Source organism: Tamandua tetradactyla, chromosome 19 (genome assembly GCF_023851605.1).
Source record: "Tamandua tetradactyla isolate mTamTet1 chromosome 19, mTamTet1.pri, whole genome shotgun sequence".
Taxonomy (NCBI): domain Eukaryota; kingdom Metazoa; phylum Chordata; class Mammalia; order Pilosa; family Myrmecophagidae; genus Tamandua; species Tamandua tetradactyla.
The window spans coordinates 65,482,468-65,497,353 of NC_135345.1; positions in this window are offsets into that span (position 1 = coordinate 65,482,468).

The window sequence follows — 14,886 nt, forward strand, 5'->3', positions numbered from 1 at the left end:
CAATGATCACTGTAATTGCTGTGGTGAAAAGATTTATGTAACCCATAAAACATGTCATTAATCTTAATCCATTCGTGTGGTTGGGAACCCATTGCCAAGAACATCTTTTGGAGGTGCTATCTTTACTTAAGGTGTGGCCAACTGAATGAAGTCAGACTTTAATCAAGAACGCTTTATAAACAGAATGAAAGAGAGAAAGCCATGGGAAGGAGCTGGAAGTCAGTGGACTCCATAAGAAAAAAGGAGAAATGCTGCCAGGTGTATTACCATGTGACAGAAAAGCCAAGGGCCCAAAGATCACTGGCAACCAGCTTCAGAATACGGTAGTCTTCGGGGAGAAATTACCTCTTTGCTTATGCCTAAATTTGGACTTCTACCCTTAAAAACATGAGCCAGTAATTTTCCATTGTTTAAGCCAACCCACTGTATGTTGTTTGTTTCAGCAACTAGGAAAACTAACACACTTTTGATACCAGAAAGTGGGATGCTGCTATGACATACTGAAAAATACAAGTACGCTTTGGAATAGGGTAATGGGGTAGCGAAAAGGGAAAAACTGTGAGGTGTTCGATAGAAAGAGCTTGAATTGCTTGAAGGGAGCTTTGGTAGAAATACGAACATTTTTGGTATCTCTAATGAAACTTCGAAAGGTAAAAGGAATGTGTTATCCTTGTTATATGGTAGCAGAGAACTTGATGAGATTGTGAGCTAGTATTGGATGAGAGGGGAAACTTGAAAGTGATTACCTTTGATACTTTGTTAAGGAGATTTTCAAGCTCAAGTGCTGAAAGTACAGACTGGTTTCTTCTCGCAGCTTTAGTAAAATGTGAGAGGAAAGGGATAAATAGAGAATTACACCTTAAAGCATAAAAGAAATAGATAGTTTTGAAAATTTCAGACTACCCAGGTATCTAGCTCTGAGACTAGAGCCAGTAGAAACTTTATCAAGGACCTCCCTGAGTATTCAGGAACAGAGTTCCATGTGAGAGTTTAACAGAAGATTCCTTTGTTAAAGTTTTGCACCCCTGGAACTTGGGCACAGCCTTTAGCTGAGCAGCTTCCGAAATAGGACACAACACCAGAGGTCAGGCTCAAACAATTATGCTGCACAGCAGGACACAAAGCTCTGCAGGTGCCATTTCAAGTCAGGATGAAAGAGGTACAAACAGCTGCAGGATGTTGAAATGTTTGGTTAAGGCATCTAACTTGGCAATAATAAGGCAAGTTAGAAATGATAACCATAATTGAGCTAGCTGCAGATGTGCTGTTACTGATTTATTTACCTTTATACTGCACATGCACAAGGGACTTCCCAGCTGGCGTATGTGACTGCCATGTTTGGGGTTAATGGCTGCCAGCTGACTATGGCTTATTATGATAGTCTATTGCAGGCTCCACGCAAGAAGATGTGGTTGAACATGGGTATATCAGCCAATTCAGTGTAAGTCAAGACTGGAAATGCAGTTATCCAGGAAATATCTTCTTTTGCCTGATGGTTTGGATCCCTTGCAAACAGAGAGACAAGATTTTGCCAAATTTGTTTGAACATAACCCCTACCAGCCTGAACGGGAAGGGACAAAGACTACAAATTGAAGGGCAGGACCATGGAAGAAAAAGTCTGACCTGAAAAGATCTCACTTGGCCAAAAAAACAGGCCCAGCCATGTGTGTGGAATGGGAAGGCTGCCACTGTACTTGGAGGTGGCAGATATCTGCTGTGGCACTTGGAAGGGGCAGTCTTTGTCTCCCTATGTTTAGGAAGAGTGCTAACACCCTAATGCTTGCGATAGAGGGGGCTGTTCTCTGCCAATCATAGAGAACTTGGTCACTATTTTGATGCTCAGAGAGGGTAGGGCCTATACCTCAGTGTTAGGAGAGACTATGGCCACTGCCAAGGAGCATAAAAGGGGTGGGGTGGTCACTGCATCATGCCCAGAGGATGAAACATCAAACTAAAGATGCCTCTCAAACCTTGAGAGCTACTTGAGTTTGCTCTGCTGTTCTTTAGACTTGTTGGGACATATAACTCCTGTCTTCCTATCAGATTCTCCCTCTGGAATGGGAGTATTTTTCCTATACTTGTCTCACCTTTGTATATTGGAAACAACTTGTTTTCTAAGTTCCAAATGTCAACAAGACAGTGGAAATGTGCACCCAAATGGAGCACATCCGTAATTTATGTTGATGATATTTTGCATTATCATAGTTCTAACATAATTTAAGGCTGATGGGATGTCATGATGAAATTAATGTATTTCAATGTGGAAAGAATGTCTTTTCTTTTGGCATCCAGAAGGTGGAATGTGGTGGATTGAATTATGTACCCCAGAAAACCATACTTAGAATCTCAATTTATTCTTATATATAATGTGAACTTATAAATAGGTCCTTTTTATTTATCTGGTACCTGGGGTCCTGGGACACTGACAGGTTCACACAGGTGGCCAAGGGGAGGGCAGGGGGCCAGGGTAGATCTGATTAGGACTACAGCTGCTCCTCATCATTGCTGCCTGGGCAGTGCTGAAAAAATGGGAATGCCTGATACTTTCTTTAATCGCATGTATACTGTGCTGTGAGTTATTAATCTTGGTCCTTCCATTCATTCCAGTTGGTGTACCTTGTGCATCTTTTCACAGAAGCCTTGCAAATAGTTGTTTCAATATTTTCTGACTATTTACTAGGTGCCCTAAAGGATGAACTAAATCCCACATCTCTGTACAATGACATTTTGCCCCACCTCACTTCTAACTAAGTTTTGCTTTATAAATATTTAAGTCAATCATGTTAAGAGCATGCCAAGTTTATACTGTGCTCCTCTCCTTTTGATTTAACTGATTTCCATTACTTAGTGACTCCTCTATTAATATGTTTTCTTAATAGAAGTGAATATTAATGATATTATTAGAGCCCCCAAAAAGCATTATTTTTGGTTGTATTTGCCTAGCATAAATATTCAGTCTCTTTATTTTCAAAATTTCTCTGTTCTTTTCTTTAGGTACGCATATGTATCTCTGTGGTATGTTGAATTACAAACTTCCAGAAAACAATGTGTCCTTATTCATAATTCAGTCCTGTGGGTTTGAACCCATTTCAAATATGACATTTTGAAGATATTACCCTCCTCCTAGAATCAGAACTCCAAGTAAACTTGCTGGAGGTAGAGAAAGGAAAGTTAAAAACATTAAAAAGAAAAAGAAAGAGAAAAACAGCAGATAAACATTACCCTAGGAGGAAGAGGGAAAAGAGAACATTTTTGTGGGGGAGAAAACACTGTATTTGAGGAAAGGGCCATCTCAAAAGTGTTTTCTATAGGCAAAGAAGAATCAGAAGGTTAAGAGCTGAAAAATGCTGATCAGTTACACAGAAACAATGCTAGATGTCCAGAGTAAGTTGAACCAAATGTCAGAGAACTCAAAGAACAAAGCCAACCAACAAGAGAACCCTTGGCAAAAGACAGAAAACTACCTCTAAAATAAACTACTCATGAAACTCAGATTCATAGACACCAGCAAAAAATTCACAAGTCATACTAGAAAGCATGAAGATACGGCTCAGTCAAAGAAACAAATTAACAATTCAAATGAGATACAGGAATTAGAAAAAATAATTAAAGATGTTCAAACATATTCTACAAATCAAATCAATGAGTTGAAACAAATAATGGCAAAAGAGATGAAGTTTATAAAGAAGATGCTGGTTGAACTTTAAAAGGAACTCAAAAGCTTGAAAAAACAAATGGCAGAACACGGAATGAAAAGCACAATACAAGAGAGATGTATAACACAATGGAAACATACAACAGCAGATGTAAAGTAGCAGAAGAATTTGTTAACTAAAGGACAGGACATCTTAAATTCTACACACAAAAGAAGAAGAATGGAAAAATATGAGCAGGGTTTTGGGGAATTGAATGACTACCTGAAGTGCATAAATACATGGCTGGTGCATTTCCCCAAAGGAAAAGAGAAGGGAAAAGGGGCAGAAAGAATAATTCAGAAAATAATCACTGAAAACTTCCCAACTCTTATGAAAGACATAAGATTACAGGTCCAAAAAGCACAGCATACCCCAAACAAAACCAATCTAATTAGACCTCCTACAAGAAACTTATTAATAAGAATTTCAAATGCAGATGGAAAAGAGAGAATTCTGAAAGCAACAAAAGAAAAGCAATCCATCACATACAAGGTAAGCACAATATGACTAAATACACACTTCTCAGCAGAAATAATGGTGGCCAGAGGGAGTTGTATGATATAGTTAAGATCTTAAAGGAGAAAAACTGCCAACCAAGAATCATATATCTTGCAAAATTGTCCTTCAAAAATGAGAGAAAGTTCAAATATTTACAGACAAAAACATTGAAAGAGTTTGTGATCAACTAACAAGAGTTTGGAGATCAGTGCAGAAGTGAAGATTACCAATAGGGTAAATAAAAGGGAAACAAAGAGAAAAAATAAGATATGACATATAAAACCCAAAGGACAAAATGTTTCAAGAAAATACCACCTTTACAGTAATAACATTAACTATTAATCAATCAGATTTTCCAATTTAATGAGTTAAATTCTCCAACCATAAGATATAAACTGGCAAGATGGATAAAAAAACAGGGTCTCTCTATTCGCTGCCTACAAGAGACTCACTTTAGAGCCAAATGCAAAAATAGGTTGAAAGTGAAAGGTTTGAAAAAGATATTTCCCAGAAACAACAACCAGGAAAGAAACAGAGTCTCTAATATTAACTATACTAATATTAGACAACTTTTACTTCAAAGTTAAAGCAATTAAGAAAGACAATTACATATTAATGAAAGGGATAATTCATCAAGAAGAAACAACAATCATAAATATCTATGCACTGAGCAAGTGTATATGGAAGCACTTAAAAGCTTGAAAATACATGAGGCAAACTTGACAACACTGAATAATATTTGGAGAATTCAGTAAACCACTCGTTTCAAGGTATAGAACATTTATATGGAATATCAATAAGGGGAAAGATGTATTGAATAATATGGTAAATGAACTAGAATTTACAGACATTTACAGAACATTTTACCCCATCACAGTAAGATATACAATTTTCTCAAATCTTCATTGATCATTCTCCAGGATAGGCCACATGTTGGGTTACAAAGCAAGTCCCAATAAATTAACAAGATTGATATAATGCAAAACACTTTCTCAGATCAAAATGGAAGGAAGTTGGGGATCAATAACAGAAGATGGCTAGAAAATTCACAAATATGTGGAGAGTAAACAACACATTCTTAAACAATCCATGGTACAAGGAAGAAATGACAAGTGAAATCATAGTATTTTGAGGCAAAATGAAAATGAGTACACCACATATCAAAACTCATGGGATGCAGCAAAGGCAGTGATGAGAGGGAAATTTATTGCCCTAAATGCCGATATTAAAACAGAAGAAAGAAGAAAAACTGAGGAATTAACCGCTCACCTGGAGGAACTAGAGAAAGAACAGAAAATTTCCTAATACAAACACAGAGAATGAAGTAACAGAGATGAAAGCAGGAAAAAAATGAAATTGTGAACATGAAAACAATAGAGAGAATCAACAAAACAAGAAATTGTTTCTTGGGGAAAATCAATAAAACCAATGAACCCTTAGCTAGACATACAAAAAAAATAGAGTGGATGCAAATAAATAAAATCAGAAATGGGTGGGAAGGGCACATAACTATTGGCCCTGAAGAAATAAAGATAAAAATGAGAGGATACTATGAGTAACTATATGCTAACAGCTAGACAACTTAGACAAAATGGACAACTTCAGAGAAAAGCGTGAACAACTAACATTGTTTCAAGAAAAAAATAAGACTTCAACGAGCCAAACCCAGGTAAAGAGATTGCATCAGTAATCAAAACATCTGAAAATAAATCCAAGACCAGATATGGCTTCACATGTTAATTCTAGCAAACATTCAAGAAAGAATTGGTACCAATCCTACTGAAACTCTTCAAAAAAATTGATGAGGAGAGAAAAATACCTAACTCATCCTATGAAGCCAATATCACCCTAATACAAAAGCCAAACATAGACACTACAAGAAAGGGAAATTACAGACAAATTTCTTTAGTGAATATAGATGCAAATATCCTCAACAAAATATGTGCAAATTGAATCCAATAGCAATTAAAAATTTATACCTCATGATCAAGTGCATATTCCAGTTGTGCAAGGGGTAGTTCAACCCAAGAAAATCAATTAATGTAATACAGTACATCAAGAAATCAAAGGTGTAAAACCACCAGATCATCTTGATGATGTAGAAAAGGCATTTCACAAAATTCAGCATCCTTTCTTGATGGAAACATTTCAAAGTATAAGAATAGAAGGAAGCTTTCTCAACATGATGAAGGAAAAGTGAAAGTGAAAAGCCTACAGCTAACATCACACCTAATGGGGATAGACTGAAAAGTTTTCCTCTAAGACCTTGAAAAAGTTAAGGATGCTGCTGTCACCATTGTTATTCAACATTGTGCTGGAAGTTTGAGGTAGAGCAACTCGGCAAGAAAAAGAAAAGACATCCAAATTGGATTAAAAAAAGTAAAACTTTCATTGTTTAAGATGACATGATAGTATATGTACAAAATTAAAAAATATATACAGTAAAGCTACTAAGCTCACTAAATGAATACAGTAAAGTTGCAGGATATAAGATCACCAAGCAGAAATTAGTAGTGTTTCTATTCACCAGCAAAAACCAAGCTAAGGAGGACTTTAAGTTGAAAACACAGGATGTCAAGATACAGAAAGAGGACAGATATTGGGCATTTGATGCTGAGGGTGAAAAGGATGTGTAACAAATTTGATTGTAAAGATTCATAAATGCACAGCATAATACTGTGTGATGATAACACCATATTATAAGTGTAATGAACAAAGCAGTTTGTGAATAAGTTGAAAGAGAAATGCTAGAGGCATGTATGATATCAGAAGGAAAGATAGAGGATAAAAACTGGGACTGTATATCTTAGCAAAATCTAGAGTGGACCATAACTGTGATTAAATGTGAAAAATACAGGAAAGTTTTCACATGTAGGAGAGCAAATGAATGTCACTATTGAATGGTGTTAAAAATGGGATGGTATGTGTAAAAAATACAATTAATGAAATAAAGGTGTATAGTTAAAGGTAACTGTAATATTTTTCATTAATTTTAGCAAAGGCAGTATATCAAAGCTAAATGTTAGTAAGAGGAGGATAAAAAGGTTGGGTAAGGGATTTTTGTTTTTGTTTTCTTCTTCCTTCTTTGCAGAAGAAATGAAAATCTTCTCATATAGACTATGTAGTTATACCTGGAGCGATTGCTTTTACAGTTAGGATGGATTGTATGGTGTGTGAATAAGAATGCTTAAAAATGAACAGAAAGAAACAAGTACTGGAGAAGATGTGGCAAGAGAGAGAAACATTTTCAGTGTTGGCAGGGAAGTAAAACGGTGCAGGTGCTCTAGAGCAAAGCTGCTGGTTCACAGGAGACAAAGTATAGAGTTGCCATATGATCCTGCAACCCTGCTATTAGGTATATCCTTGGAAGAAGTGAAAGCTGAAACAGGAATAGACATTTGCACACTGGTATTTATTGTGGCATTATTCAAAATTTCCAATGGCTAGAGGTTGCCTAAGGATGCATAAACTGAGGAGCAGGAAGGTGAACTGTCATATATATGCATGAAGGAATATTTATACCTAAGAGTCAGCCCCAGAGAACCTCTTTTGTTGCTTAGATGTGACCTCAATTTCTCTAAGCCAAACTCCGTAAATAAACTACTACTCTCCCTCAACACCGGAAGTGGCTTGCAGGGGGTGTAGTCTCCCTGGCAAACTGGGCATGACCCTCACAGATGAGCCTGCCAGGCACTGTGGTATGACAATGCCTTCTTGACCAAAAGTGGTAAAAGAAATGAAACAAAATAAAGTTTCCATGGCAAGGAAATTTCAAATAGAGTTGAAAGATCATTCTGGAGGTTACTGTTATGAAAGCTTCAGCCAGATATTGCAAATTTTCACAGTCTGCTAAGCCCCATTCAACAGTATTCCTGGAAACCCTAAAGAATATTTTAGGCTCTATCTAATACTCTATAAAAGTTTTAATTAGTAAGTTTATTTCTTTTGAAACTTAAGGCTTTCATATTTTTTGTTTGCCAGAAAAGCCGTGAAACCCAGAGCTACCAGTTACTGTAAAAACATCAAGTTTCATTCTTCTCCCTCATTATGTCATCACCCCTTGCAACATGAAGTTAAAATGATCACTTCCCAATTATCACTAGAGATTGAGAAAATGATCAAATGAGAAGGAGGAGTTGTAATTGAGAAATTAGGATTAAACATATGATATTTTGTTTACAAATGAAATTGACTCATTTTATTTATTTTTTTTAGTTTCTTGTTTATTAGAATAGCCAGAAGGAAATACCTGAAATTGCTGAACTGTATTCCAATAGCCTTGATATTTGATAATAGTGGTGTAATTATGTTGCTTTTATTATGTTACCATGTGAATTTAAAGCTTTGTGACTGGCAGTTCCTTTATCTACTGTATAGGTAGATGAATAACAAAATAAATGTTTGCATGAAAAAATATTAATAATAACAGGTTAGAAATATGAGGAAAATATCCCTGTGTAAACTGGACAATAATTAATAATAATAATACTTTAATAATCTTTCATCAATTGTAACAAGTGTAACTTCTGTTAAAAATAGTAGAATCATTTAAAAAAAGGTGTTATTGATGGTAACAAAGTTTCCACATTCCAGCAAGTGTTGGTGCTAGGATGGTGTATGGGAATCCTTCATTTTATGCATCATTATTCTGTAAACCTGCAACTTCTCTAATTTAAAATATATATAAAGAAAAAATAAAAGGATATAGGCGAATTTTACAAATTAGAGCAATTCCTCTTCAGGAATGGATGAATAAGTGCTTAACTTACTGACTATGCCACATAAAGGAAAAAGAAATATGCACAAAATACAAAAAACAGCTAGAGAGATTTTCATTCCTGAATGTCATTTCCCGTGTGGGGGATGGGGGGCAATTATTTTCCTTGCAAAGGTGGTCTTAGAGAGAGAGAGAAGCCACATTTGAGAAACAAAAGAGGTTTTCTGGTAGCAACTTCTAAGCCATGTTAGAGGTAGTCTTAACTTCTCCACTACAGAACTAAGTTTCATAAGGTAAACCCTCAAAATTAAGGGCTTGGCCTATTTTCTCATGAGCCCCCAAAGATTGAGAGGGGACCCAGAGTGCCCCAGATGAGAAAGCTTAATAGTTTCACTTTTTTTTCCCTTCAGACCCTTGTAGCACTCTACCAACACTTTTATTTATTAGCCCACCAGATTCTGAGATGTATCCTGGAATTACATTATGCTATACAGAATTATAAGGCCTTGTTCCTAGTTCCTCTGGGAGTTTGGGTTGTTTTAATGAGCTACCCAGACAGTTGATTTAGATTATCTGTTACAAAAATTTAGGTTCTAGACGTCATAAACCTTTCTGCCTTTGGTTTCATATATGACTCCCAGGGGTGAGTCTGGCACTGCACTGTAGGATCAACAACACCTTCCTGACCAAAAGGGGGTAAAGAAGTGTAATAAAATAAGGCATCAGTGGTTTTTGAGAATGCAAATAGAGTCAAGAGGCTATTCTGGAGGCTACTCTTATGTAAGTTTCAGTTAGAAGTACTAATTGCCATGGTTTGCTAAACCCCAACCCACATCACTTGTGTTAAGAAAACCTACGGCTGAAACTGAAACTTTATAAAAGTTTTCTGCACTAATTTGCTTTCCTGGAACCTATAATTTCAAGAGGGTTCCTAGGCCAGATAAATCCTGAAACCCAGAGGGACCCGTCTTTCCAAGATTATCAACTAATTACTTCCTTCTATCCTTTTGTGTTGACACTCTTTCTCAGTATGAACACAGTCGGAACTGGCATTGCCTAAAGAACCCTAAAGATTGGGAGAAGGACCAAAGAGAAGGAGGAGTTAAAACAGAGAAAATAGGGCTTACCAAACAAGTATGATTGCTAAATCTCTGTATTGATATTTCTTTTAGCCTCCAGTGTTTTGGAGCAGCTAAAAGGAAAAATCTGAAATAGTAGAATAGTAGAAAATGCTGAAATCTGTTCTGTAACTACCTGTTCAAGTATATTTTGAAAACAACTGATTTTTCTTTTTTTTTCTTGGTTTATACTTCACAATAAAAAATATTTAATAAAACAATTAGTAACATCTAGAGGCTTTGTAGAGTGAACTGAAGTTAGCAATATCTGGAGGACAGTCAAATCTTGAATGGGTGGGAGATTAAGAATGACTGCTAATGGTAACATGGGAATTATTTTTGCAATATTGAAAATGTTTTAAAATTAGATGGTGAAGATATACACTCTGTGAGTATGCTTTGCAAATTGTCTTTCAGCTCTTTGGCCAATGGTTTGCCCAATTCCACTGCCATATCCTTGACTCAAGTTGCCTGAAAGGCAGAAATTTCCACAGATCTTCCCTACAGTTTTGTTTTTGCTTTTTTTTCCCCCTTCATTGTATCACTTTGACATGCACAGCTTCTAGGAGTTCTCTCAAAATTCAAATCTGCCACATTCAGTGATTTGAATGTTGTTGACAGTGATGGTACCTGATCTTTCCATTCTCATCTTTCTGGCTCTTACCCAATTATTTCTGCATTTCTGTGTGCCCTAACTTCTATATTGAACTCCTGTTCCAACTCATCTTTTGAAATGTTCAAGTTGACTCAGCCCCAAGACCAAATAGCACATTAGGCACAGACATGAATTCTGCTAGGACATATGCACAGGAGAGGGTCTCCAGTGGCAGCTATCTGGAAAAGCAGTAGTGTGCTGAAAAGGCAGGAGTGCAAGGGGCAGTTTATAAGGGTTTAGAACAAGACGTTCCATAGGGTATGAGAGCAGAGTTTCATCAAGGTCTCATGACAGGAGTCTGGAGATTTTTTTATCAAGATAAATGTTAGGGGAGAGGAATTTTAAAGCTGTACAAGATACGTGCTCTGTGATATCATCTGTGCATTCTTTCCTCCCTGAGGGGTTTGTTTGACCTTTAACTTCTGTCCTGGTCACATAGGTGGCTATGTGCAGTAGCTTACTCTCTATACAGAGGGGGAGCCTGGGTCCTGGGTCTCTATAACTCCTAAACTCAATCATTTTAGTGGTTCTGCTGTCCTAACTAAATCTTGCTTATGAAACTATAATTTTTTCACTTACTGTATTAAAATATGTATGGCTTAAATAAACCTGGTTTTAAATCTATGAAGTAAGAGAGCAAAAGATTTAAAGATTTGAACATAAAAAATCCACAAGGCAAACAGTACTGATTAGCCTTCAATATACTTCATGCAACTAGGGCAGTTGTAGGCAAATTCCTTCTGTAAAGCACCCACTATTAAATATTTCTGACATTGTAGCCCATACATTCTCTGCAGCAACTACTCAAATTCATGGGACCAGTGCCAAATAAAGTAAACGTTATTTCCAAAAAAAATTTGGCAGGCTAGATTTGACCTATTGGTCGTTATTTGATGAATACTGATCTAGAGAATCTTATTGAAACAACTAAGAAAGAGAAGACTCTCAGAATTCATTGTGCTTTGAATACTATTCAATTTCAAATCAGTAAACTTTCATGCACAAAAAAATTATTTCACTTTTAATCATTTGTTACAACTCTATTTCTATCATGCATGCATAACCCTTCTGACACTAAATAACTTATATACTGCGTTCTGCTTTTGAAATACTCAACCCAATTCCAATTAAGGTCTAATTCCACCTGTGTAGTGACAAATTACCTTGATTTAAACTCTCACCAATCTCGTGTGTATCAGCCAATTATGTGCTACACTTACCCTCCTGCCTTCCTTGTGAAACTTAACATGTGAGATCTGCCTACGGTAAAATGTCAAGGGAAATAATGGTACATGAAATACAAATTGATGGAGCCCCGTAGTACTGAACTTTAGCTTGTTGAACAAATGTGAAGATTTATTCTCCTTGTTCCATGTTAAAAATATAGCACTTAAGGAATGAAAAATATAAAGAATAAATAAAACAGTGCTCAAAGAGTCTGAAGAATTTATTAACATTCACATCTTGTGGACTTCATCTCTTTCAGGCAATGAAATCTCAGATTTATTTGGTAACCCTTAGAAGAAAACAAATTACTGTGACATTCCTGAAACATTTGTAATTCTATCCACAGGCAGCTTTAGAGCCTGCCATTAAGGCTCTGCATTTTGTAGCTGCTATTGTCTGTTAAAGAGACTGTAAACAATGCTGACAACCAGCTGTTCTTTTCTTATACTATATCAAAACTGCCTAAAGTTGATCATCAATTGGCTTAAATCCATACACATTTATGCCATTCAAACAACAAAAATATTCATCTGCAAATTTTCCTAATATGAATTTTTAGTAATATGATATGTCCCTATGAGATAAGAATTGTAGTTGCAAATCAAATATGAGTTAAATTGCTATTGAGTATTTTTAATATTATCTTTTGACTTTGAATGGCGACTTATGAGGTTTTTTTTATTCATATAGCATGCCTTTATTAAAAAATGTAAAGCAGTATTTGCCTAGCTAGCCCCATTTCACTGAGTTTAAATTTTTGGCATTTAAAGTTAATGTCAATCTTCTTAAGTATATAATGATATTTTCTACTTTGAATTTACTTCAGGCAGGTATTCTGAATCTGAGGTCCACTGAGATACATGAATACATTTTGGAGTCCACAAATCCTCTGAAAATTGGGTATATGCACGTTTTTCTGATGGGAAATAAAAGATGTATAGCTACCAATCTATTAAAAAATGAAGCCATTAAACAAAATGATCAATAGATGAATGATTGCTATTATGATAGGATTGAAAATGTAACTTTTTCAATGTTTATAACTTTATTATTACAACAATAGCAACACATTTTAACACGTTTATTTTGGCAGCAGGACTCCTAAAATCATTCTATTCCTGGATTGAAATCCTTTAAATGTAAGAGAAACAAGTAATTTTCACATCACATGCAAAAAAGCATTTAATAAAATTCAAAAGAAATTACAGCAGAAGAATACTTTTGTATAAGCCAGTAAATAGATATCATTTTGCTTGGCAAATTAATAGATTCTAAACCTGAATTTTTCATTATTTTTCTATTAAATAACATGGAGCCCCGACATAATGGATTGCTACAAGACATTATTCAAGGTTACAAAGTAGCAGATTTTTCAAAGGTGTGTGCTAGGGGTGCAAAAATTATTTTATATGCCTTTGCAAAAGCCCAAGTAAGTTTTTGTTGGTTGGTTGATTGATTTTGTTGTTTAGGTGTCTTTCTCATTTAAAATAATTTTAAACCACAAAATTAAGTTCATAGTGCATATTCAACTTACAAGCAGGTACGGGTTAGGCTAGAGAAGAGATGATAGAGTATATTTTGAATTATCTTTATGTAACAGTCAAGTTAAAAATAAAATAGAGTCCAGTTAGGGAAGAATGCATAAAAGAAAGGACACTTAACCTTCCTCTAACTTCAGTTTTATGTTCTGTAAAACCTTTTCTAGCTTGAAAATGATGTAATTTCAGTTTCAAGAAAAATCTAGCAAATGAACCATAAAAACAATACTGCATTGATCAGGATAATGGATTGAATAGTATATAATGAGTATCTGTGATTCCCTCTCAGAGGAATCAGGCTGTTAAACACATAAGGTCAATTTTATCCTTCAGCTACTCAGAGATATTTTCAATTCTGCCACCAGGTAAATTTCTCCGAGCAGAATTTGGACTTGTGCTGCTGAATCAATAATGTGCAATGAACACTTTTTAGAACAGTATCTTATGCTGGTGAGGCAGACAGCCTATCTTTTCCTCCAGGTTTATTGAATTGACCTGAGAAGAGGGCTTGTTAAATATTATAATTGGCTGAATGATCCACTCTTTAAAGACATACAGCAAGAACAAAAGTAGATTCCTGTAAAAGTTATCAGAAGAATTAATCTTTTGAAATGATATAAATGTACGAGTCCTTCCATACTGAGACAGTGTGGAAAGAAGGATAATGCGACAGCTCTTATTTGTGAACTATATTGAAATTCTTGACTGTATATATAATAACAAAATCCATGGAGTGTTTTTCTTAATGAAGTATCCATTTGTTCATATAATTCATGCCAGAAGAATTACCCTTTCCCTTTTCAGTGAAAAGGCACAATTAATTGCTCACATTTGGAAACCTAACATTCAGCTAAAATTGTCAACATTTTAAATCCTATTATTGAAACTAAATTAAATATCATTAATGCCTCATCAAAATATTATGCTGAAAAATGAAAATCAATGATTAAAATTAAGAAATAATTATTCAGAACACCAGGGTAAAAGAGTTACAAATGTAAGGCAGAAATTATTACATCTCTTGTATTGTTATCTTTTATAGTTACATATACTGTGCTTTGCTGAAATAACTAAGTTGTTTTTGTTTTAATGCTAGCCTTTCATTTCAGACCTTTGTGCAATATGGTTTATTTTTGTGAGGTAGAAAGTATAAATTTTGAACATATAAATAGAAAATAGAAAATTTCAAACTCATTTACATTTAAAAATCAAACAACTAGTAATCAAATGAAAAATAAGGGATCCAGAAGTTGGTACAAATAGAAGAAAAGATGAAAATACTTTTCTGACAGAAGCTGCTATTATGAATGAATCTTTGGAAAGATAAATTTGTGCAAAGAATATTTAAATGTTTTTGCCTTTCATTGTGAACTGTAATTCTCTCTTTGGTGCCTTCTCAAGGGACCAGTATATTTTTAGATGTCTGATTCGAGATTC